The sequence below is a fragment of the Balaenoptera borealis genome (assembly GCF_965194805.1).
Source record: "Balaenoptera borealis genome assembly, chromosome: 2".
In the NCBI taxonomy this organism is placed as follows: Eukaryota; Metazoa; Chordata; class Mammalia; order Artiodactyla; family Balaenopteridae; genus Balaenoptera; species Balaenoptera borealis.
In genome coordinates this window covers 94,633,923-94,659,378 of record NC_138867.1, presented here as the reverse complement: position 1 = coordinate 94,659,378, position 25,456 = coordinate 94,633,923, and the positions used below count along the sequence as shown (strand labels likewise).

The 25,456-nt window shown below is 38.9% G+C and overlaps 1 long non-coding RNA gene across 1 annotated transcript; it reads right to left on the bottom strand.

The window, feature by feature from the left end:
- Positions 1-316: 316 nt before the first annotated feature.
- LOC309622538 lies at positions 317-22,233 on the bottom strand. Its single transcript, XR_014240951.1, has 2 exons — positions 14,000-22,233; positions 317-698 (listed from the first exon to the last, which is right to left on the bottom strand). It is a non-coding gene; the product is annotated as an uncharacterized lncRNA (long non-coding RNA).
- Positions 22,234-25,456: the final 3,223 nt, after the last annotated feature.

The window sequence follows — 25,456 nt, the reverse complement described above, 5'->3', positions numbered from 1 at the left end:
AGCAAAGCTGGAGGTATAACCCCTCCAGACTTCAGACTATATTACAGAGCTACAGTAATCAAAACACTGTGGCACTGGCACAAAAACAGACGTATAGATCAATGGAACAAATAGAGAGCCCAGAAATAAACATAGGCACCTACAGTCAATTAATCTACTACAAAGGAGGCAAGAATATACAATGGAGAAAAGACAGTCTCTTTTTTTTTTTTTTTTTAAATAGATGTGCCGTTTTATTGAGGGATTCTTTTAAATTAATTAATTAATTTATTTATTTATTTTTGGCTGCGTTGGGTCTTCGTTGATGCGCGTGGGCTTTTTTTTTTTTTTAAGAAATTCACGTTCTTTTATTTATTTATTTATTTATTTATTTATTTATTTATTTATTTATGACTGTGTTGAGTCTTCGTTTCTGTGCGAGGGCTTTCTCTAGTTGCGGCAAGTGGGGACCACTCTTCATCGCGGTGCGCGGGCCTCTCACCATCGCGGCCTCTCTTGTTGCGGAGCACAGGCTCCAGACGCGCAGGCTCAGTAATTGTGGCTCACGGGCCCAGTTGCTCCGTGGCATGTGGGATCTTCCCAGACCAGGGCTCGAACCCGTGTCCCCTTCATTGGCAGGCAGATTCTCAACCACTGCACCACCAGGGAAGCCCCAAAAGACAGTCTCTTTAACAAGTGGTGTTGGGAAAGCTGGACACCTACATACAAAAGAAAAAAATTAGAACATCCCCTCACACCATACACAAAAATAAACACAAAGCAGTTTAAAAGACCTAATTTTACAACCTGAAACCATAAAACTCCTAGAAGAGAACATAGGCAAAACATTCTCTGACATAAATCAAGCAATATCTTTTTGGACCCACCTCTTGAGTAATGAATATAAAAGCAAAAATAAACAAATGGGATCTAATCAAACTTAAAAGCTTTTGCACAGCAAAGGCAACCATCAATAAAACTTAAAGACAATACATGGAATGGGAGAAAATATTTGCAAATGATGTGACCAACAAGGGCTTAATTTCCAAAATATACAATCATACTATACAGCTCAACAACAACAACAACAACAACAAAACCCAATCGAAAAATGGGCAGAAGACCTAAATAGACATTTCTCCAAAGAAGACATACAGGTTGCCAATAGGCACATGAAAAGATGCTCATCACTGCTAATTATTAGAGAAATGCAAATCAAAACTACAATAAGATACCACCTCACACCAGTTAGAATGGTCATCATTAAAAAGTCTATAAACAACAAATGCTGGAGAGGGTGTGGAGAAAATGGAACACTCCTACACTGTCAGTGGGAATGTAAATTGGTGCAGCCACCTTGGAAAACAATACGGAGGTTCCTCAAAAACCTAAAAATAGAGTTGCCATATAATCTAGCAATCACTCCTGGGCATATACCCAGAAAAAAACCTATAATTCAAAAAGGTACATGCACCCCTATGTTCACAGCAGCACTATTCACAGTAGCCAAGACATGGAAATAACCTAAATGTGCATCAACAGATGAATGGATAAAGAAGATGTGGTGTATATATATACAATGGAATACTACTCAGGCATAAAAAATGAAATAATACCATTTGCAGCAACATGGATGGACCTAGAGATTATCATACTAAGTGATGTAATTCAGAAAGAGAAAGATAATACCATATGATATCACTTATATGTGGAATCAAAAATATGACATAAATGAACTTATTTACAAAAGAGAAACAGACTAATAGACATAGAGAACAGACTTGTGCTTGGCAAGGGGGAGGGGGTGGGGGAGGGATAGATTAGAAATTTGGGATTAGCAGATGCAAACTATTACATATAGGGTGGATAAACAACAAGGTCCTATTGTATAGCACAGGGAACTGTATTCAATATCCTGCAATAAACCATGATGGAAAAGAATATGAAAAAATATATATGTATAACTGAATCACTTTGCTGTATAGCAGAAATTAACACAACATTGTAAATCAACTATACTTCAATAAAATTTTTAAAAAACTTTCTTTTAAACTTTTTAATGTTAAAAAATGCAACATCATACAACTGTTTATATGGAATGTACATTTAACTGGGAGTCCTCTCTTTTTATTTGCTATTTCCAGTAACCCTAGGAAGAACTAATAATCCATACTCATAACAGACAAGAATTCAAAAAGTTTATTTTCTAGAGACTGTACTAAAGAGCTCTTCAATTATGTTGTCTCATTTGATATTGACACTAGTCCAATGAAAGATATAAAGTTACCATCTTCATTTTCCAGATTAGCAAAAAGATTGAAATTCGGGAATGTGTCCAAAGTTACACAGTTGTAATGGCATATTCAAGACAGAGCTGTTGAACACCAAAGCCAGGAAACTTAACCTCAATGTCAGCTGGGTCTGAAACTTGAACCTGCACCAGAATCACCAGAACAGCCTATTAAAACACAGATTACTGGACCCAGACCTGAGTTTCTGATTCAGTAGCTCTGGGTGGGGCTTAATAATCTAGTTTCCACACATTCCCAGGTGTTGCTGACGCTACTGGTCTAGGGGCCACACTTTGAGAACCACGCCTTCTGCTGCAGTGCTGTGTGCCAACAACAACAGTGCTTGCCCCTATAAATGAAACCTATATGCCACGAATCATCATGAGTCATCCAAGAAATCCAGTGCCCAATTTTCACCTACTGGATTTTTTAAAAATTGTTATGAAACAGAAGGTAATATGTAACCCCATAAGCATTATTCCAAATGTCCTACACTTTTTAAGGCCATGAGTGTCTTTCCATCCTCCTCCTCTGACTTTAAAGTATCTGAGGAATTTCTTCCTAGTGGTGCCCTGAAAGAAGCACCATCCCACAGAGGTAACCAGTAATTGGTACACACACCATTAGAAAGTAATCAAAACATGACTTTAGTCTCTCACTGTCCCTTGAAAATTTATTCAGTGGGGAAAGTTCTTCTCCAGCCCCTGGATAAAGATTTGGACAAACCCATGACTTGTCTCATCTTTTATATAACAGACAGTTCTACACTTGAGAAATTAGGCCATGCAGCCCACCACATTCATCAATATTATAATTTAACACCCCATCTTCTCCCCTCTTGCACCTGGACTGGCTGTAGGCTGGAGCCACTGTGAGCAGTTTTCAAGACAGAGCAGGGCAGCAGAAAGCCCGCCACCCCAGGGCTCCCAACACCTTGGTTGGAAGGTCCTAGGAAAGGTCTCGCTTGAGGTGGTTCTGTCTAAGTGAGACTTGTGTTCTCTGGACCTGGCAGATATTTAAACCAACTCTCTCTCACGCTCACAGGACACCTCCATGGACTCCACGAAAATTCCACCATGGGAACCTCTCTCCTATAGGTCACATCCTCCTAGCTTTTCCACACCCTTGCAACTTCTTCCTTAGCCCCCAGTAACCAGATGGCTCCCTCCTCTGGCTTGCGGCTTTGGTCTCTCTGCCCTTCTAGGCAAGCCTATTGAAAACCCCAAGCTTACTCCCCCTCCCGCATGGCCCCCATCTTGTCCACAGACACACTTCTACATCCTTTGCCCTAACAACTCTGGGACAGCAGGCTGATCCCACAGCAGCAGTGAGCCAACCCTGCTTTCCCTATCTGGATTTCCCAGGCTGGACTCATAGCTGGTCTACAGTGGTTCCTAAATGCAGAGCCCAGCACATCCCCATTTCTTTGAGTGCACCTGTGGAGGCTACCCTCACAGAGCTTTGTGCAGAAAGGAGCGTTCACAGCAACAGCGCTTTCCAAAGAAACCTCCATAACACCACCACCTCTTCTACTTTCTCAATTCTTGAAGTGGGTGAGGGAGTCCCGAGCCATGGATCCGCTTCGAGACATTTCCTCTGAAAGTCTGCTCTAAGGTGATTGGCAGCACACTTTGGAATTTCACATTTATCCTACCTCAGCATTCAGTGGAATCTTCCTTTTTGACATAGTTACACAAAAGATTGAGCAAGGCCAGCTGGGTCTCTAGTCAGAGGACCAGGGCTTGGTCCCCTGAGGGTGAGGGGTCCTATACAAAGGGGGTGAAGCAGAATGAGTCAAAGATGCAAATGCATTGAAAGGGCCCAAGTCAGAAAGTCAGAAAACAAAGACGCCACACACTGAGCCAGGCACAAAGGCAGGAATGGCATCATGAACATGGGGAACAGAACCAAACTTCAGAATCTGGACCCAGATTTCTATAAGCTAAGCAAGAGATAAAGAATGGACTCCCAACACCGCCTATTCCCCCTCAACAGGAGAGCGGCAATCCCAACCCCAGAAGTTGCTGGCCTTTTAAAGTCTAAGTTTCATGATAGCCAACCTACCTGGAAAGAGTAAGTTTATATCCTCATAACCACTTCTCTCCCACTGTTACTCCAATACTGGCTATTTCTGCTAACTAGCACATACCAAAAGGCGGCACCTGAATGTTCAGTCCCACCAGCAACCAGAACCAATGACAGCCCAGCTCAGGGTGTTTTAGTAGCAAATTCCTAATAGCGCTCAGGAAACGGAAATCATCCGCTACTCTCCAGCCAATAACTGTCACTCTGCAATGCCCAGTAGGCCTGACTGAACTTCTGGACCACAGATAGGAGCTCCCCAGGAGAATAGTGTCACACAGGATGTCTTTTTGATACATAGGACCACTATGATTTTCCAGCTCTTCATGCAAGTCAAAGCAGGTGACTTGTGACAGACTTTGCAAACAGCAAATCCACAGCTCATGGCAAAACATACAGCCTTAGCATTCATTCTTATCTTATAGAACAGGGCCTCACCTTCTTCAGCTCTCCTGATTTCTTCTTTGTCTGTCTGTCTGTCTGTCTATCTATCTATCTATCTATCTATCTATCTATCTATCTATCTATCTATCTATCTATTTGCCTACCTACCTATCAATTCATCCATCCATCCACCCACCCAACCATCTACCTACCTATGTATCTACCTATCTTCCTATATATCTATATTCCTGTTTACCTATATTCCTTTCTATATTAGTTTGCTAGGGATGCTGTAAAAATGTACCACAAACTAAGTGGCTTAGAACAACAGAAATTTATTTTCTCACAGCTCTAGAGGCTAGATGTATGAAATCAAGGTGTCAGCAGGGCTGGTGCCCTCTGAGGGCTGTGAGAGAGAATCTGGCCATGCCTCTCTCCTAGTTTCTGGTGGCTTGCTGACAATCTTTGGCATCTTTGCCTATAGATGCGTCATTCTGATCTCTGATTTCATCTTCACATGACATTCTCCCTGTATGTATCTGTCTCTGTGTCCAAATTCTTCCTTTTCATAAGGACATAGGTCCATGCTAATGACTTCACCTTAACTTGATCATCTGTAAAGATCTTATTTCCAAATAAGGTCACATTCACAGGTATTGGGGGTTAAGACTTCAGCATCTTTTGGTGGGGTGGCGGGGTGTGGGACAGAACAGTTCAATCCATAACACTATCTTCTCCAACTTTTCTCATAAAGTCCCATATTAGCAGGTTAAAGAGAAACCATAGGCCCTTGGCTCCACTCATTCCCACGTTCAAGTGGCAAATGAAGTCAGTAATAATAGTGAATGTAACTGTAATATAGAGTTTAGGGAAATTATGTAGAAATTTACATTAGCAATAGGATTGTGGGTGATTCATATCTGAATTACATGATATTCATATTTAAATATCTAGCTTTTAGAAAATTACTGCATCAATACATACTTAAGGTTAACCAGTAAATCTACAAAAAAATTTTAATTGGTATAAAAAGATAAGCTAATAATTATTTACAGTTAAAAAACCAGAATAACTGTAATAGAAAGCAGTGAACCACTCAAGACAACACTGGTGACTGATGGGTGCCTTGATTTTAAAAAGAGTCCTTCCTGAAAAAAACAAGAAATCCAACTATTTGCATTTGTACATGTGCAATAGGACCTTTGCAACTGTGCTAAGAATTATGGGATCCAATTTTCTTAAAGCATACAGAAAGAGTGTCCCAAGTCAGCTCCAGGAATGCCAGAGTTTTTGCAGACATCAAAACACTGTGTTTTAGCAGACATCAAGGTAGGTGACCAGCCATATCAGAGTCATATGAATAACACCCTCTGGAAATATGCATGGACTATACATGCATATAGAATATAGAATGATGCCATATAGAACAGCCCTGAGAAACATGCCAATTTAAATTATAAAAATAAAATATTAGTAATCAAAAATAATACTTAGTTTCTAGTAACCAGCCTCTAATTGTTTTTAAAAACGAAAGGCTACGGAATTAATATAATTCACCTGGAAGAAATAAAGAAATACTTGTTTATTTAAATTAGTTCACAGGCACTGTATTGTGGACCACTGACTGAGCCCATTATTTAGTCCATGAGATCAGACCGTCTTCTTTCCAAAGAGCTGCCAGCACCTTCATCCACATGACTACTGCAGGAGAAGTCTTTTCATACAATATAACTCCTAGCCACCTCTGATAGGTCCAAGTCTGTGTATTTGAACCAAGTTGAACAAATGAGTCATTTTCTAGAAGATATATGAGATATAAAATGGAAGAAAATATAAAAATTGCAACATTTGTTGCATGCTTACTCTATTTCAGTAGCTGTTCTAAGCATTTTCTATATAATAACTCATTTAATCCCATGCTGTAGGAGCTGTTAATACCCCCATTTTACATATAAGAGAACTAAGGGGCACATAGGTTAAGTGACTTGCCCAAAGTTAAACAGCTAGCAAATGGCAAAGCCAGAACTCAAACCAGACAGTTTAGTTCAATAAGCCATTCCTTTGTCCACTATGATATACTACTTCTTTGATTTTGAGAGAGAGAAGAGGAGAGAGCTCTCCAGTGGCTGGTGCCCTCCACGTTAACAAGGAAGCAGATAAGAGAGAGAAAATAATAATGCAGAAAGCAAAGAAGCAAAGTTGATCACATTCAAGTTCCTGTTTCCGGTCATTCTACAGACAAAAAAAAAGAAAATTCTGTCTTAGGATTCCAAGAGATTCTTCAGTTTTTGTATGACATAACTTGCAGCCAAACAAGTCTAACCAATAGAAGTACTAGAATTTTTTCTCTATCCTCTAGTCCTTTACTTCTTTGAAAAAGAGGTAAATTTCCACGGATTTCTGTTTGCAGTAATATGTGATCTCGGATGCTGCCGCTAAGAGGGTGGTCCAGGGAGCAGAAGCAATGGCGTCATCCGAGAGCTTGTGAGAAACGCAGCATCTCAGGCCCCACCCCAGATCTACTGAAACAGAACTGGCCTTTTAACACGATTCACAGGTGATGTGTATGTATATTAAATTTAAGAAACCCTGGTCTGAATAACATTAAAAACCCTTCCGGGCTTCCCTGGTGGCGCAGTGGTTGGGAGTCTGCCTGCCAATGCAGGGGACACGGGTCCGAGCCCTGGTCTGGGAAGATCCCACATGCCGCGGAGCAACTAGGCCCGTGAGCCACAACTACTGAGCCTGCGCGTCTGGAGCCTGTGCTCCGCAGCAAGAGAGGCCGCGACAGAGAGAGGCCCGCGCACTGCGATGAGGAGTGGCCCCCGCTCGCCGCAGCTGGAGAAAGCCCTCGCACAGAAGCGAAGACCCAACACAGCCAAAAATAAATATAAATAAATTTAAAAAAAAAAACCCTTCCATGCAAAGCATCTAGAGGAGCTTGACAACAACATTCCACTTACATGCATGACAAAGGACCCTAAAGTAAGAGAAAAGCCCAAAATGAAGAGAAAAACTATAAAACTGAAATTCAGTAGAAAGCTGACATGGTAAATGGGAGCTGAAGCTTCATTGATATCAGGAAATAGAGAATGAAGGGGTGGTTCTAGAAGGATTAGCATGTTAACAGCCAAATTGTGATAAACTTTGGCCTGGGCAAGTCAGGGTGATGGAAGAGACTCCACACACACCTGGAATCTTCAAAGGGATTCACCCTCAAGAAAGAGTGGATTAGAAAGAGATCATTTTAACCATCCAAACAAAAGGACAAACATATTTGTTGAGGTAACATATAGAACTTTAGGAAATGAGTACCATAATGAATAGATAGAGCAGCAGATTCAAAACCTGAAGAGAAAATCAGTTAAGAGGAAGATAGATGTGAAGAAAGGATAAAAAGAGAGATGCAAACCATGAAAGTGTGGTTAAAGGGAGCGGAAGAGAGAATGAGAAGGTCCAACATGTGTCTTTAAAGAGATGGGAGGAGGGAATGGAGGAAATGGGAGAGAGGTAATATTGAAAAAGATAATGGCTGTGAATTTCTCACAATTGATAAAAGAGGAAACCTTAGTTTCAGGAACCCCAGTGGGTCCCAAGTAGAATTAATACAGCTAAATCTATACATCAGCCCTCATGGTACAACTACAAGAAACCAAGGACAAAAAGTGAAAAGGCCAGAGTAAAACGATCAGTTATTTATAAAGGGACACTAATTATTAGACTGACAACAGACTTCTCAATAGTAAAAAACAGAAGAAAACAATTCAGTAACATTTTCCAAGTGCTGAGGAAAAAGAGGCATCATTCCAAAGTTCTAAATGCAGCCAAACTATCATTAGAAAAAGAGAGTAATATAAAGACATTTTCAGACAAACAAAACTGAAGGAGGAAAGCTCTCCATGTTCTTCCTTATTGACAATATAATAAAACTGTATCTCATAACTTACTGAAACCAATAAAATTCTATTCCCTAAACCTGTAGCCTAAAAAATGGGTGTCTATGATTCTCTCCATCTATGCACAGTACCCCCATCTATTAGAAGGCAAGAAGGCACCAGAAAATACCTTTTCATGACAAAATGATGATTCCTGCATTGGGCAGTGTCTCTGGTGGACAGCATCCCTTTGTGGAGCTTTGTGCAAAATGGACAGGACCTTAGGTGCTGAGTCAGGAAATGTGCATTCAAGTTCTAGCCCTGCCGTTAACTGGCCGTGTGACTTTGGACAATTTACTCTGGTTCCTTGTGTATAAAAAGAGGCAAGTGAGCTAGTTCATTTTTACAACTCCAGTCTCCATCCCTTTGCAGTTCCCTCTTCACCTTCCTGACTGTTGTGAACTGGCATCCACCCAAGGGCCAATTATTTCACAGTTATTCTATAGAATGCAATCGAGATGGTCTCACCCTTTCATGGCAAAGATCTCAAAATTAAAATCTCAGCCCAACAGATATAGACTGGCAGACCAGAAAATGTTTAGTTCATCTTCTCCTAAGAAAAACTCCCAAAAGTTCAAAACTCCAAGTCAATTCTTTCCTCATCCTCCGCTCCACACCCACACCAAAAAGTCACAACTCTTCTGAGTTTTGCCACGTTTAGCTGATGGGACTCACCAAGACTCCTATGAATTTCTATCCACTTGGCACTGACCCCAGCAGTCTCAGTTCTTCTTCTAAATACCTTAGCACTTACTTTGTGATTTAAGTTACCACTCTCCTACTTCCAACAGAGAATGAAAAGATGATTTATCATTTTGCCTTTAATGGTCACAAGAAATATTGAATTCTTCTGGCCCAAAAGAACATTTCCCACAGGGGATCATCTTAAATCTTAATTACAACTTTATGTATTATTCAGGCTATGCTAGAAACTTAGCTTTCGGCTAGCATTACATCATTAGTCTTCATTCACTCCTCCTTGGTTTTTCCCCTTGCTTCCAAATGATGGTCATTCCAGTTCTGTTGTTTCTTTAATTACAGTTACAATCACCTTTCCCCTAGAGTGCCCAAATTTCTCTGGCAGAATGCCCATGACCTCTCCAACAAAAGGGCTTGACTCTCCACTGGGCTCCTTGCAGGCAAGCGTTAGGATGCAAACAGGCTACTTATCACCCCCAGAAATCCAGCAGAGGTGATCTCTCATAGGAAAGGATCATCGGATTAATACAAAGATAGTTCTCTTCTCATAGTGCATAAGTGAATATATGCGCGTGCGCGCACACACGCGCACACACACACACACACACACACACACATATTCCCATACATACACTTGCCCAAAGATTAAAATAAGGGAGACAATTTTTCACCATTTGCTCAAAGATGCTATTTCTTGGCTTTACTAAAAGCCTAAGATTTGAATGAGTAGCTATTACTTGTCAAGTGCTTTCTGTGTGAGGTAATCTCACTACATACCTGTGCCCTATAGCACTGCTCCCTGTATTGCTTCATTGCCTTCCCTCTGTCCTTCCTTCCAAGGTGTTCTGGGCACTTCATCCTCTATGTGCTGTGAAGTCTTTTTCATCTTTCTATATAGGCCAAGGTGTGATGAACAAACTCCCCACCCCCTTGCTCTCTCTCAGAAGGAGTCCTAAAATTAATTGAATTTGAAAGTGATGCCACTCCTTGCAAGTCACAAAAAGGTCAACCCAAAAGCTGTTATGATTTCTGTTTTGTTTTGTGTGATGCTAGGCCTTCCACAGGACAGAAAAGAGCCAAATACTCCTCAGCACAATCAATGGGAATCCCCTTCCTCCTAACGTGCTAAGCCATGAACGTGCTAACAAAAGAAATATTCTTTCCTTTTTAGGGTCTCTTTCTTTTTTTGAGGTATGATTTACATACTGTAAAGTGTACATTCTTAACTGCACAGTTAGGTAAATTTTTACTTGTGTATGCAAACTATGTAACCAACACCCAGATCAAGATAGAGGACATTTCTGTCACTCCAGAAAATTCCCTTGTGCCTCTTCCCAGTGCAGTACTCTCCTCAAGGACAACCGCTACTCTGACTTTCATCATCATCATTTGTATTTGCCTGTCTTTAACTTCACATATGCAGAATCACACAGTAAATACATGTTTGGTTTTACTTCTCCAACAGAATGTTTTTGAGATTTATCCATGCTTCTGTGTTTATCAGTCCCTTCTTTCTACGGCTGCATAGTAGTCCATTTCATGACTATCCCACAATTGGCCTCTGCATTCTTCTATTGTTGGATATTTGTACTCTTTCCAGTTTGGGGGTATCATAACTAAAGCTGCAAACAACAATCTTTGACCTGCCTTTTGGTGGATACAGACACTCATTTCTCTTGGAAATATACATGCAAGTAGAATTGCTGCATCACAAGGTTGGAGTATGTTTAGGTTCAATAAAGAACAACTACTAGTTTTCCAAAGTGACTGAGCCAATTTACACTCCCATCAGCAGCTCCAGCTGCTCTGCTACCTCACCAGTGTTTTGAATATTTTTATTATAGCCATTCTATGCGTTTCTAATATTCTCTCACTGCGGCTTTCGTTTGAGTTATGTCTTATCCTTATTGATTTACAGATGTTTAACATCTATACATACTGGATATGAGTCCTTTGTCATATATATATACATATATATATCTTTACTGATGATTATCTTTCCTTGTCCACTTTCTTAATGATGTCTTTTGATGAACAGAAGTTCTTACTTTCAATGAAGTCCAATTTATCTTTTTCCCTTTTTTTTAATGACTTAATGCCTTTTGGGGTCTTATTTAAGTAATCTTGCCTACTCCATCGCCATTTTTCTTTGTTACATTCTAAAGTCTTTATTGTTTTACCATTCACGTTTAGAGTATGATCCACCGTGAATTCATTTTTATGTATGATGTAAGGTCAGGTTCAAGATTCATTTTTTTCCCAAACAGATACTACTTTCTCCAGCACCATTTATTGAAGAGTGATCTTTTGTCCACTGAACTACAATGGTACTTTTATCAAACCATGTAACCATATATGTACACCTCTATTTCTGTACCCTATTTGTTCCACTGCTCTATTCATCCATCCTTGCACCAAAATGTTATTTCCAGGAGGTGGGATTAGCTTGTGCATCTCTGATGAATGTAAATTTACCTCACTTAACGTCAAACCCTCACTGACTTCACTGTGCAGGATATTAACTGTTGTTTCACCTCGAAACCCTCCCTTCTCTACTCAGCTGTGTGACGCTGGGGCTCGGATTCTGTAGACAGTTCTCCTGTCCCAGCAGCTCCCTGTTAGTTTCTGCCAACAGAGATCACTAGAGGGAGAATGTGAAGCTGGAGGAAGAACAAAGAACTTTCTCCTTCCTGTTTACCCATCATTCCTATCCGTCTTGCCCAGCCATGGTTCTTTATAGCAGCAGCAGCAATTGGTTTTAATTACAGATGGTTCCAGTTTTGGCTTTATTTCCACACTCCCAGAGCTGGCCTCAATGCACTCCCTCAGAGATACCACCAGGCAGCTCCCCTTCTTCAAGTTCTGGGTCCCAGCTCCGCAAGGCCCCAACTGCCAACCTTCAGGGTCCTATTAACCTCACCCTCTTCCATTTCCCCTGCCCTAGGGTGACAGCAGCTCCGTGCAGTGCCTATCTCTATATTACCCCACTCATCCCTTATTATCCTTCTGTCCTCCAATACCAATTCCCTGTATTTCTTGTTTCTGTTAAAAGCACATGTCATGCTATTTGCCTAACTGGACCCTGCCTAATACACTCACTAACAGAGGGGGCGAAGTGGAATTGAGTAGGGTGGGAGAACATACTCACTCCCCCTCCTGGAACTGGAGCCCATGACCTCTGGATTCTGTACCACTGCTCAGAGATGAACGCCCATGCTCACCCTATGTTCTCCAGTTAAAGGCAGCACCAGAAAACATCAAGGCATAAAGGCTTCCTTGGAAAAGGGTAGAATTTCCTCAGAGATGTTGAAGTTGTTAAACTGAGAAATGTGTGTGTTACAGGAGAGGGTCACATGCAAGAGAAGTGAGGTCAGCGATGGAAAAAACATGCAAGGGACACTGAACATATGATGGCCAAAAGCCTGGAAATATGCTCCCTTGTGCAATAAAGATAAACATTTAGACCAACTAACACTTCAACTGCTGACCCTCCTACCATGCAATACCCTTTTGGGTACGTCTAACCCTTCAGTAAAGTACTTCATACACATACACTTTGGTCTGGCAGAGACCCACGTAGTGGTGGGACTGGAGGAGAGATGGGTCTACTCTGCCCCACTTTCCCTCTTCTGGAAAATCTTATGAGTGGCCATTCAATAAATATCCTCTTGCTTCCTTTTGAGAAAACTGAGACTGAATAATTGAAACAATAAGTTATATTTAAGTGAAAATGATGGAAAAGAGAAATAAAAGAATGATTTTTAAAAGTATTACTATGACATTTTCAAACTACCTAGCAATCAATTACCTACATGTTTAGAATTTTACTGATTATGAAAAATAGTCAAGAATTCGCATGAGTTGCTGCTTGGCAAAGCTGCTGTAGTAACTACTGCATATATTTTTTTCAATAAACGTCTGCTGTGTACCCAGAACTCAGAATATGAAAAGAGATAAAAATAATGAGAGACTAGAAGATACAAAATATAGGTATGTATTTATATGTACATATATATTTTTTCCAGACAGGGGTAACAGAATAGATGAGGCAGAAGCAGTTTCAGAAGAAAATGTTCCTCAGAAGAAGAAAGTCTGGAGTCTGCAAATCAAGATGACTAAATTAATGGAAAGCAACTCCTAAAACACAAAAGAATGAACTAGTAAAGCCATTAGAAATAAAAAGAACATTCAGAAAGGTGCCTAGTTACATATATAATCTACCTAACTCACTTACTTTCTTGTGTAGGAAAAGCAACTTATTAGAAAAGAGAATTTTTTTTAAATTACAGATTTCTGATTTAGATGCTCCCTCCCCAATCATACATACACACTAAAATTTCATTTAAATGGCAGTAAATCCATACTAACAAAGATAAACCAGAGCAATAGTGAGAGTAAGAACTGTTTTTTTCAGAAATGTTGATGGCTTTCTGGAAAATAAAAAGCAGAACAGATCGTAATGAGAGATAAACCAGAGCAGAGAAAACCAAAATGCAAAATAAGCACAGGATAAGGTTTCAGCAGAAGTAGGGGTTATTCCTCCCAGGAAAGCTCTAGGCTCAGAATTGGCAGGAACAGAAGCCAGATGGGCTGTGGAGCAGCATTAAAGGTAATTAAGTAAAGGATTGCCTTTGATGGCTGGATCAGGCGGTCCATCCTCTGCTGGGTGGATACAGAACAGCTGTCTGCAGCACCTGCCCTCAGCCAGAATGCTGAGAACTACTTCCTAAATCTAAACAAAGGGAAAGCTGTGCTTGGCTAGTCAATTTCTAGTTAGAGCCTGATCCAGCTCTTCCAGGAGTGAAACACACACCCCACCTGCACAGTCACTTGGCGATCATAGGGGACCTTCCACACACACCAAAGGGAAGTCCACCTAGGAAGCAGCACCTACCTGCTACCACAAAACCTAGTGTGTAAACTCGAGCAAGGGATCAGTATTTGGGGTGAGCATACAAATATCAATTGCCTATTCTAATCAGCATAATAAATGTAAAACTGAAAATAACCAGTCATTTAAAGAAAGTCAGTAGCCTGAGGGAGATACAACCAACTGAACAAAACTACTGAAGAAAAATTTTCCTAAAGGCCTTAAAAAAAGACCTGAATAAATGGAGAGGTAAAACGTGATAATAGAAGGTAAGGGAATATCGCAACCTTTTAATCCTCCCCCAAACAATATATAAAATCTAAGTAAAAAGCCAACAAGATTTTTCATGGAACACACAAAAAAATGGGTTCCAAAATGCTTAGAAGAGTAAATGTGCAAGAATATCCTTAACAATTTTGGGAAAGACAAAAGAGAAATTTCCTACCAAATACCAAATTTTACTCTAAAGATTTAGTAATTAAAACAGTATGGGATTTGAAATGGATAAATAAATGGAAGAGAATAGGTACTTGGGAATTAAGTGTATAATAAAGGCAATATTTTAAATAGAAAGAAAAGGACAAACTATTAAATAAATGCTATGAAAAAATGGAGTAACCATTTGAGGAAAAAATAAGTTCACTTTTATATGACAACTTGTAGCATAAATTCCAGACGGATCAAAGATTTAAATATAAACAATAAAAACATAAAAGTACCAGAAGAAAATGAGTAAATATTTTAATCATCTCCGGTTGTGAATAGTCTTTCCTGGCATGGCAGGGAAGTGATTAAAGACTGACATCAATTTGACTACGTAAAAGGTAAAATTATTTATGCAAAAATAAATTCAATAAGAATAAGAGACAATGAGCTGAGGGAAAAATTCAACAAATGAGGGTATTAATACTCACATAAAGTATTCCTACAAATCAAAAATAAACAGATTAATAACCTAATACGAAAAGGGGTGAAGAACACAACGATACCTCACAGGAAAAGATTCAAAAGTTTGATCAACATACATTAAGCAAAGAAATGCAAATTAAAGCAGTAAGATTAACTAAAATTGGAAAGATTGATAATCTATTTCAGAGAGTATAAGGGGGAAACCACTGTAATACTTGGCTGACGATAGTGTTTATCGGAATCACCTCTTTTGATGGTATTTGGCAATATTAAAGTGAAAATCGTGTGCGCAATTCCAGAACTAGGATTTATCCCATAAAAATACTTACAAGAGAGTGAAAGACTATTGATTTCAATGTATTTGTAATAGTGGAAAATTGAAAAGAAACTAAAAACTCATCAGTAGGTTATTAATGCAGCTTTTAAAGAAAGAGTAGTTGGGGCTTCCCCGGTGGTCCAGGGGTTAAGACTCCACGCTTCCAACGCAGCGGGGCACGGGTCCGCTCCCTGGTCGGGGAACAAAGATGCCACATGCCGTGTGGCCAAAAAAATGAAAATTTAAAAATTTAAAAAGAGTAGCATGGTCCTACATCAGTGGGTCTCAACTGGGGGCAATTTTGCCCCTCCCTCCAAGGGCCATTTATCTGGAGACACTTTTGGTTGTCACAGTTGTGGAGGGGACGGGCTACAGACATCTTGTAGGTAGAAACCAGAGATGCTGATAAATATCCTATAGGACTTCCCTGTGGTGCAGTGGTTAGGAATCCACCTGCCAATGCAGGGGACATGGGTTCAAGCCCTGGTCCAGGAAGATCCCACATGCCGCAGAGCAACCAAGCCCGTGTGCCCCATCTACTAAGCCTGTGCTCTAGAGCCCGCGAGCCACAACTACTGAGCCTGCACTCTACAGCCTGCGAGCCACATCTACTGAGCCCATGGGTCACAACTACTGAAGCCCACGCACCTAGAGCCCATGCTCTGCAACAAGAGAAGCCACCGCAATGAGAAGCCCGCGCACTGCAACAAAGAGTGGCCCCCACTCACTATAACTAGAGAAAGCCCGCGCGAAGCAACAAAGACACAACGTAGCCAAAATTAAAATATATATATTAATTAATTAATTAGTTTTTTAAAACTCCTATAATCACAGGACAGGCTCCTGCAACAAAGAATTATCAAGCCCCAAATGTCAATAGTGCCAAGTTTAAGAAATCATGCTCTACATGGACTTTAAAGACAGATTCCCTTGATATATTAAGGGGGGGCGGAGGGGGGAGCCAAGTTGCAAAACAGTATGATGTATACTATAGTACAAATATTTGTAAATATTTTATAAATCAGAGGTAATAATAATTAATTCATTGAGTATTAAGTTTAAAAGAAAATCTCATAGAATATTTAACCCAACTGGCAAAAGTAATATACTCCATTTCTAAGCCTGGCTTACTACATGACTCTTAAATCCCCTCTTCTCTGTCTCTGGCCAGATGCAGAGTGTAAATTTGAAATTTTTCAATGAACTGAAAAATTTTCTAGAAAAAAAACAGAAATTACCAAAATTGCTGAAAGAAGATATATCAGTAACAATGTAAAAATATTAAAAGGATGTTCCAAAATTGTCTCCACAAAGAAACACTAGACCCAGTTTTATAGGTAAGCTCTTTATTCCTTCAAAGAGCAGATAATACTCTTATCATATAAATTATTCCAGAACATAAAAAAGGTGAAAAACTCCCCAGTGAATCATACAAAAGTAGCAAATTCCTGATACAAAATCTGCCAAAATAGAATGAGAAAGAAAATTATGTCTGTCTCTCTTATAAATATGGATTCAATCATTTTAAATAAAGTTGGTGTTCACTGCAGCATTATTTCCAATATCCAAGATGTGGAAACAACTTAAGTGTCCATCAATGGATAAATGGATAAAGAAAATGTGGCATATATATGCAATGGAATATTATGCAGCCATGAGAAAGAAGAAAATCCTGCCATTTGCAACAACATGGATGGACCTTGAAGGAATTATGCTAAGTGACATAAGTCAGAGAAAGACAAATATCTTATGATCTCACTTATACATAGACTCTAAACAAACAAAAAAACAAAAAAACAAAATGGAATTCACAGACACAGAGAACAAACTGGTGGTTGCCAGAGGTGGGGTTGGGATATGCACGAAATGGGTGAAGGGGGTCAAAAGGTACAAACTTCCAGCTATAAAATAAGTAAGTCATGAGGCTATAACGTACAGCATGGTGACTATAGTTAATAATATTGTATTGTATATTTGAAAGTCACTAAAATAGTAGCTCTTAAAGGTTCTCATCACAAGAAAAAATATTTGTAAGTATGTGTGGTGATGGATGTTAACTAGACTTACCATGGTCATCATTTTGCAAATCATCTGAAACTAATATAATGTTATACATCAATTATATCTCAATAAAAAATAAAGTTGGCATACTTATAATTCAGTAATTCACAAAAGTCAGTAAGTCCAAATAAAAATATATCAAGTCAAATCTAGGAAAATGTTTTTTAAAAACTGGCCAAATCAATTTATTGAAAAAATGTTACAGTGTTTAACACGAGATGTATTTTTGGTGTCTTTTTTATTGAGTTATAATTAAGATACAATATTATATTAGTTTCAAATGTACAACATAGTAATTCAATAGTTATACATTATGAAATGATCACCACAATAAGACCAGTTACCATCTATTACTATACAAAGTTGTTACAATATTATTAACTATATTCCCTATATGGGAATTTTACATTACTTATGTACATTTGAATCTATGTACACCACTTCTAATTACTTCTAAAATGAGATGTATTCATGTAAGTTATCACATACTTGAACTTGAAAAAAAGTTCTAAGTCTTTTGAAACAAGTACAGAGAAGATATTTAATAAAACTCAGCATTCAGTGTTGGTTTTGTAATATGTACGTTAAAAACTGTTAGTAAACTAGACCCAGAAGGATATTTCAAGCCCCTAGCAGAGCGCCTACAATGTTGGAAGTATTCAATAAATAATTATCAAATGATTGCATAAACAATGATTCCTTCATTTGATACAGAATATTTACCTTAAAGCAAGAGCAATTTTTTCTTCATTTTATGGTGAAAACTCAGAGGCATCTCCTTATCAAGGATTAGGGAAAAATTGCTCACTCCACTGTTATTTACCTCTGAAATAAGTTTAAAAATGAAAGGTATAAACACCAATTTTAAAAAGAGAAGACAAACTTGTTATTATTGACAAATGATCTGATTGTCTCCCTGGAAATTCTTTATCCTCTCCTCATCTCTTTTTCCATCTTCCTCCTCTCTATCCTGTCCCTCCTTCCCCAAATACACATGCACAGATAAATCAGGCAGGACAGAAAGAAAACCATTCCGGCCCATCAATATTTAAAAGCCAAATCTTTAACACTGTATTCATTTGCAGTCTTTTATCCTGGGCTTTCCAATAGTGTCCCCAAAATTGCTACTGTTCTTCTGGGACAGAAAAATGTCTTCCCATCTCAGTTCTGTCATTCTTTTTTCTGTACTGAACAGGTCTGCCACTGGAATTATTTCTGTTGCTTTAAACTAGTGACTTGAAAAGCACAGTCTACGACCTGCTAGGAAGAGATGAGGGTCTTCCTTCTGAACTGAAAACTAAACCAAAAATGCAAGTCCTTCCCTTGTCACTACAGGAGAATAATTTATAATTCCAAATACTTTCATTTTACACTCCACAAATCCTACCAAAGAACAAACCCTTTAATAACTCCATTATGCATGAATTTTTATACCATTTTGTTCATCATCAATTCTCTGTTATCAATGAGTCTAATTTCCACTGGAAGGTTGTAACAGTTTTTTAAAAAAAGTTTGAGAACTGATACTTTAAGAAATTCATATCTTTTATGTCTCATAGTAACCAAGAATAGAATCTGAAGCACTATGGCAGTTGAAGTGAACCAATAATAATTTTAAAAGCAGATGCCATTGAAAATATTGAAAAGGGTTAAGGATACAATTTCCAGTCTGCCATAAAGCAAGTGATTTAAGACTCCATCATTTAAAAGATTTTAATGTATTTTGTTATTAGACTGAGTTCACAAACATTTTATTTGTTTTCCAAATGTTTTATGTTCACTATACAAAGAAGCAAAAATATTTGGTAGCTTAATAAGTATTTTAAAGCTTCAATCTATCTTAAATGTAGCTTTCTTTTGAAAAACAATAAAGCTGACCCATGGCATCAGGAATTCAATTAGACTATTTCACAGGTAATGGTTTCTTATTTAGTGGTGCAATCACCCATCACACGGAGTTTTTTCAGAGTTTACTGAGCCATTTTTAATTGTTTTTCCTGAAAGTCAAACTGAAGGCTGTTATAAGAAGGAATGATATACCTCCCCGGGCATATTTAAGTGATTTAGAGCAATATACAACACTTTCAGCTAAAGAACTCTTCTTAGGTTTCTCATTCATTTAAAATCTGAGTTTACAGTTCTAAATGTTCTGCAATTAAATATATGTATACATACCTATACATATATATGTACATTCATATATAAATACATGAATATTCTGGTAGATAGTCTTATAGTGACAATAGTATTTCATATTCTTACAAGCAATTTCTTTTAGAAAGCTAAAAATGTTCCCTACTTGTAATGATTATATACATGATGTCTCAACATAATTAATTGAATTTAGTCATTAAGAATGTCAACTACAATCATACACCACGATCAAGTGGGATTCATCCCAAGTTCACAAGGATAGTTCAACATATGCAAATCAGTCAATGTGACACATCATGCCAACAAAAGACAAAACCACATGATCATCTCAATAGATGCAGAAAAAGCATTTGACAAAACTCAACACCCATCCACGATAAAAACTGTTACCAAAGTAGGTATAAAGGGAACATATCTCAACATAATAAAAGCTATTTATGACAAACCCACAGCTAATACAATACTCAATGGTGAAAAGCTGAAAGCCTTCCTGCTAAAATCTGGAACAAGGCAAGGATACCCACTCTCACCATTTCTACATAATATTGGAGGTCCTAGTCACAGCAATCAGACAAGAAAAATAAATAAAACGTATGCAAATTGGAAGGGAAGAGGTAAAACTGTCATTATATACAGATGACATGATACTATATATAGAAAACCCTAAAGACTCCACACAAAAACTACTAGAACTGATATACGAACTAAGCAAGGTAGCAGGATATAAGATTAACATATATTTAGGTTGCTTCCATGCCCTGGTTATTGTAAATAGTGCTGCAATGAACATTGGGGTCCAGGTGTCTTTTTGAATTATGGTTTTCTCTGGGTATAGACTGACATATATACACCATCGATACTATGTTTAAAATAGATAACTAATGAGAACCTGCTGTATAGTACAGGGAACTATACTCAGTGCTCTGTGGTGACCTAAATGGGAAGGAAATCTAAAAAAGAGGAGATAGCTGATTCACTTTGCTGTACAGCAGAAACTAACGTAACATTGTAAAGCAACTATACCCCAGTAAAAAAATAAATAAATAAAAAGTCTACAAATAACAAATCGTTGGAGAGGGTGTGGAGAAAAGGGAACCCTTCTACACTATTGGTGGGAATGTAAGCTGGTGCAGCCACTATGGAAAACAGTACGGAATTTCCTCAAAAAACTAAAAATAGAATTACCATATGATCCAGCAATCCCACTCCATGACTGCAGTCATGGAAATAAGCTGAGTCAATAGTCCTTTTGAAATAATATATCAGAAAGGGAAAAGGGGTGCACATCCCATACTTTCAGAATCATAGGGGGGCAATGACCACCCAAGCATTGTACACAGGAATATACTGTTTACCACAGATTAAACGTTCTAGATACAATGAACTTATTAACTTGTAGACTTCTATTCAGTATAACAGACAACCCCCAAAGATTTATGGCGTGTTATACATTAAAGAGTTTTATAACTAACTCAGCAATCTTATCATAATACTTCTTTATCACGTCACCTATAAATGTCCTAGATTCTTAAAGGTTCTTTCAACTAGTATTAACATCTAACTGGTTCCTTCACTAATTAATGAGTTAAATAAAATTAATGACACATGTTCATTTCATTATTGCCTGGAAATCATTATTTTACCTCTTTAAAAATTATACTTTACAAATATGTGAAAGAGTTCACATTTGCATGAAGAGGTTCAACTGATAAAACACAAAGATCTCAGGTCACCTTTTAAAAAAAAAAAATCCGTCTATTATTTAACTTTCCCTGGTGAAAAATCTATGTCTTTTTTTAATCTTCTAAACTGAAGAATGCTTAACTGTCCTCTAGACATCTTTTAAAAGGTACAGTTATCATTGATCTAAGATAATTCAACATCAGGAAATTACACTGGGAGCATTCTCAGTCTGATGGAAATTACTCGTGGACTAGATAAAGCTAAATAAAAATAAGATTTCACAGTTGTTCGTATCACATTGTGTTGTACTACAGGTAAATTCAAAGGTTGTATTTTCTCCCTCTATAGCTGACATGAAGTATTTTCAACTAAATTTAGTAACTTTTGCCTTTGAGAAAACAGTGTTAACTCCAGCAATTACTCCAGAGCCTAGACATATAACTGCAATACCAAAGGTCTGGTCCTTCGGAGAACACTGTCCCAGGATAGATTCACAAGATCTCCTCTCTCATTATATAAGCTTACTCAGCAATGGCTAGCTGGCCAACTTTTATACAGAAGCTGAGATTTTCAATGGGGCCAACCTGCAAGATGGGGACTAAGCAAGGCCTGCTGAAACAAGGGCAAGTTGTTCCTGTGCACTCAAGATGCAAATAACATCACATCTCTTTATTGTAAATGTGTAGATACAACTCAGTTGTGTCCACTTCAGCTCCAACCCACCACGAAAGGCTGGAAGGCAAATATGCTAGTTAATTTTCAAGCCTCTCTCCATGCACTTTGTACCTTTCAACATCCCAGGGTTTATGGGATGTTGGGTCACAGGGAAGGGCCTGTTACTCAGCCTGTGTGGTCACCAGCGACCTGCTGCTGGCCTCCACTCTTGGTGGGCTCACCACGCAGCCATCATTCCTCCCACCTCGGTGGCACTAAGCGCTCAAAGATTCCCACCTGTCTCCATTCCACCTGGCAGAATCCTCACAGCTCTCCTGGATGGATGCTTCTCCCTTCAACCCTTGAAGTGCTAAGTCTGCAATCCCCTTCCCATCCAATCAATCCATGTTAATATTCTATATGGGCAAAAAGCCCTCAAGAACAAGTCCACACTTAGCCCACCTGGCCTGCCTCAGGGTGAGAGTATTCTACTTTCACCTTGGAACACACAGATGGTAAACTACAAGATGCGGTGGGGTGTTGAGGGGATGGGTGAGACACAGATGAGGAGCTCAGAGCACAAGGAAAGACTGGCCTAGCCTGGGATGGGGAGGTGGGCTGGGGGTGACATCTGACGAAGAGGCTGCAAAATCTCTCATTGCTCTACAGTGTAAGCGTACACAGGAAAATAAGTTACTTCCCAATAAGTTTTTCAAATCCACACTCCTCTACATAATAGCCATATGTCTCTGGTCAAGTTACTTAACCTCAATTTCTTCATCGGAAAACACGGTTAACAATGGTATGTATCTTATATGGTTGGATAAGAATTACATAGTGATCATTCAATAAATCTTGATGTTATTAATATCTAGGATTATGATTAATATTTTCTGCCACAGTAAATTCTCAATAAATTGCCACCTTACATTGGGTGTACCACTGTGTTCCATTAGAATGGAAGTACAAGCATGACTGAAGCTGAGACACCTTGAGACAATGTCTCTAATGCCTGAAAAGAACAACTAAATCTCAAAAAATCCTTAAAGGGAAAACCTATGTCATGGAATTGTGTCTGAGAATGAATGTTGTCTCAAAGCCTCATGTAGAAGTGTGGCTAGAGCTGGGCAACTTGGCAACATGAGGGGCACACAGATCTGGAAATTCTATTATGCTGTTCTTCCCTCTGAGCCCACAGCATGTCACATGTCTAAGCAGGAAGCTTATCTCCTGCCAGGAAATTCTGCACCTAACCTTGGTTTGCACAGTGCACCCATGGAAAGCATTTATGCCCTACTGGGGGCCAGAGTAATATGAGTGTTCAAATGGATTACCTACAGTGCCGTGATGTTAGATTATAAGCAATGTATGTTTAAAGCACTTGGCTGAAAAAGAACATGAAAGAAAATCTAATATGGCAGGATCATAGGAAGCAAGGGAATAAGTAATAAGAGAGGCCAGAGACTTGGGATGGGGCCAGGTAGGCAGGACCTGCAGGTCATAATAAGGAGTTTGGACCTTATTCTAGGGAAGTGAGATATGATCATGTTTTCATTTTAAACAGATTACTCCGACCACAGTGAAGACAATTGATTTTAGTGTGGTAAAATTAAATATAGGGGATTCAACAGAAAACTACTGCAGAAGAACAGGTGACAAATGATGCTGACTTAGATTAGAATGGTGACAATAAGAAAGGAAAGAAATGGATGGATTCGAAAGATATTTAGGAGGTGCTAATAATGATAGGTCGAGGAGGTTAAGAAAGAGGGAAAAGCAAAGCCAACTGTCACGTCTCTGGCATGAACGGCTGAGTGGGAGGTGCCAACCATTTACTATTAGAGAGAGTAGTGGAGGAGAAGCATTTGGGAGAATATCCCATTTGAACTGATGAAACCTGAATATTAAATATGATACATCCAAGTAGAAATCTCAAGCAGGCAAACCAATATTCAGAAGAAATCTTGGTCAAACGTTTTGGAAGTTCTCAATATAAAAATAGCAATTGAAGCCATGGAAACAGGTGACATTGCCTGGGAAGAGAATACGGAGTAAGAAGAGTAACAAGACAGAAGCTTGAAGGAATAGAGGAAAAGGATAAAGCAAAGAAGACTGTGAAAGAGAAGAAAGCCAGGAGTTCTCACCGTGTCAGCCTGTGCTACAGAGACCAAAAGGAATCCTATTCTATACCTACAGGGATGTAATGATGGGGACGTTAGGCCAGGGAGAGGAGGGGAGGAGAGGATGCCATATGGAGCAGGTGGGGGCGTGTGTCAGAGTAGGACGCAGCTCCCTCCACGTACTCACTCCCTACTCCATCCTGCCCCAGTCCCCTCAGCTAGCTGGGCTGACCAAGGGGATTGTGCTGGCTGCTCTTCTCTCCATGTGGCTGCACTCAGCCTAGATCTGTCTGGTTGACCCACATTCCTCTGGGTCCAGGTGACCAATAAGGGAATAGAAGTGAGAAGGGAAAGGCCTGTAGCCTCCAGGAGAGAAGGCAGTGAAGGCTGTAACTCCTTTCCAGGCCTTCTCACTAACCGCTCATCAGAATACCATTTACCCCGATTCTTAGAATCTACATTTTAATAAGATCCCTGGCTGATTAGTATGTACATTAAAGTTCGAGACATAGTGATCTGTAGTAAGGGTCAGTAAACTTTGTAGAAAATGAGAGTAAATATTTTAGGTTTTACAGGCTGCATGGTCCCTGAGAAGACTACCCAACTTCTTTGCTGTTGTACAGCAAAGCAGACCTAGATGATCCAAAACAAATGAGGTGTCTGTGTTCCAATAAAAGTTTATTTATGACACTGAAATTTGAGTTCTATATAATTTTTACATGTCACATGCACAGTAAAGAAGAGTCTTATTCTAGGAGGATTCTAGAAAATTTGTAGGTAAGAGTATTAGATGGCTCCATAAAACCTAGAGAGTAAAGGAGTAAAATTGTAAAAATTTTTACAATTTTAAAAATAAGGTCCTTTGTGAAGATTATGTTTATTCTATATCTAAATAAAACTTCAGCGTTCAACTTTACATAGCCATCACCCAGATACAGTCCTATGCAGATGTAACCTGGCCTCACACATAAAAACTGAAGAGCTAGAGCTATTGTGAGTATTTTGAATAAACATTTCTTATTTGCAGAAAAAAACTGCCCTACTGTGCAATGGTGACTCGGACATCCACAAGTTCTTGTAGGCATTTAAACCCAATATTTCCTTCTTAGGATTAATTTTATGAGTTTTTTGCTTGTTGGTTCACCATTCTTTCTCTACACCTATATCTTTACAAATGGGTAGGAGGTTCATGTGAAATGCTTGTTTTATCTGTTAAGTAGAGCTGTACTCCCAGATGAAAGACAGATTGCTAAAGTTGACCCATTCTTTACTGAGAGAAATAAAATCACCAGAATTTCCCTCTCATCAAATCGAGTGAG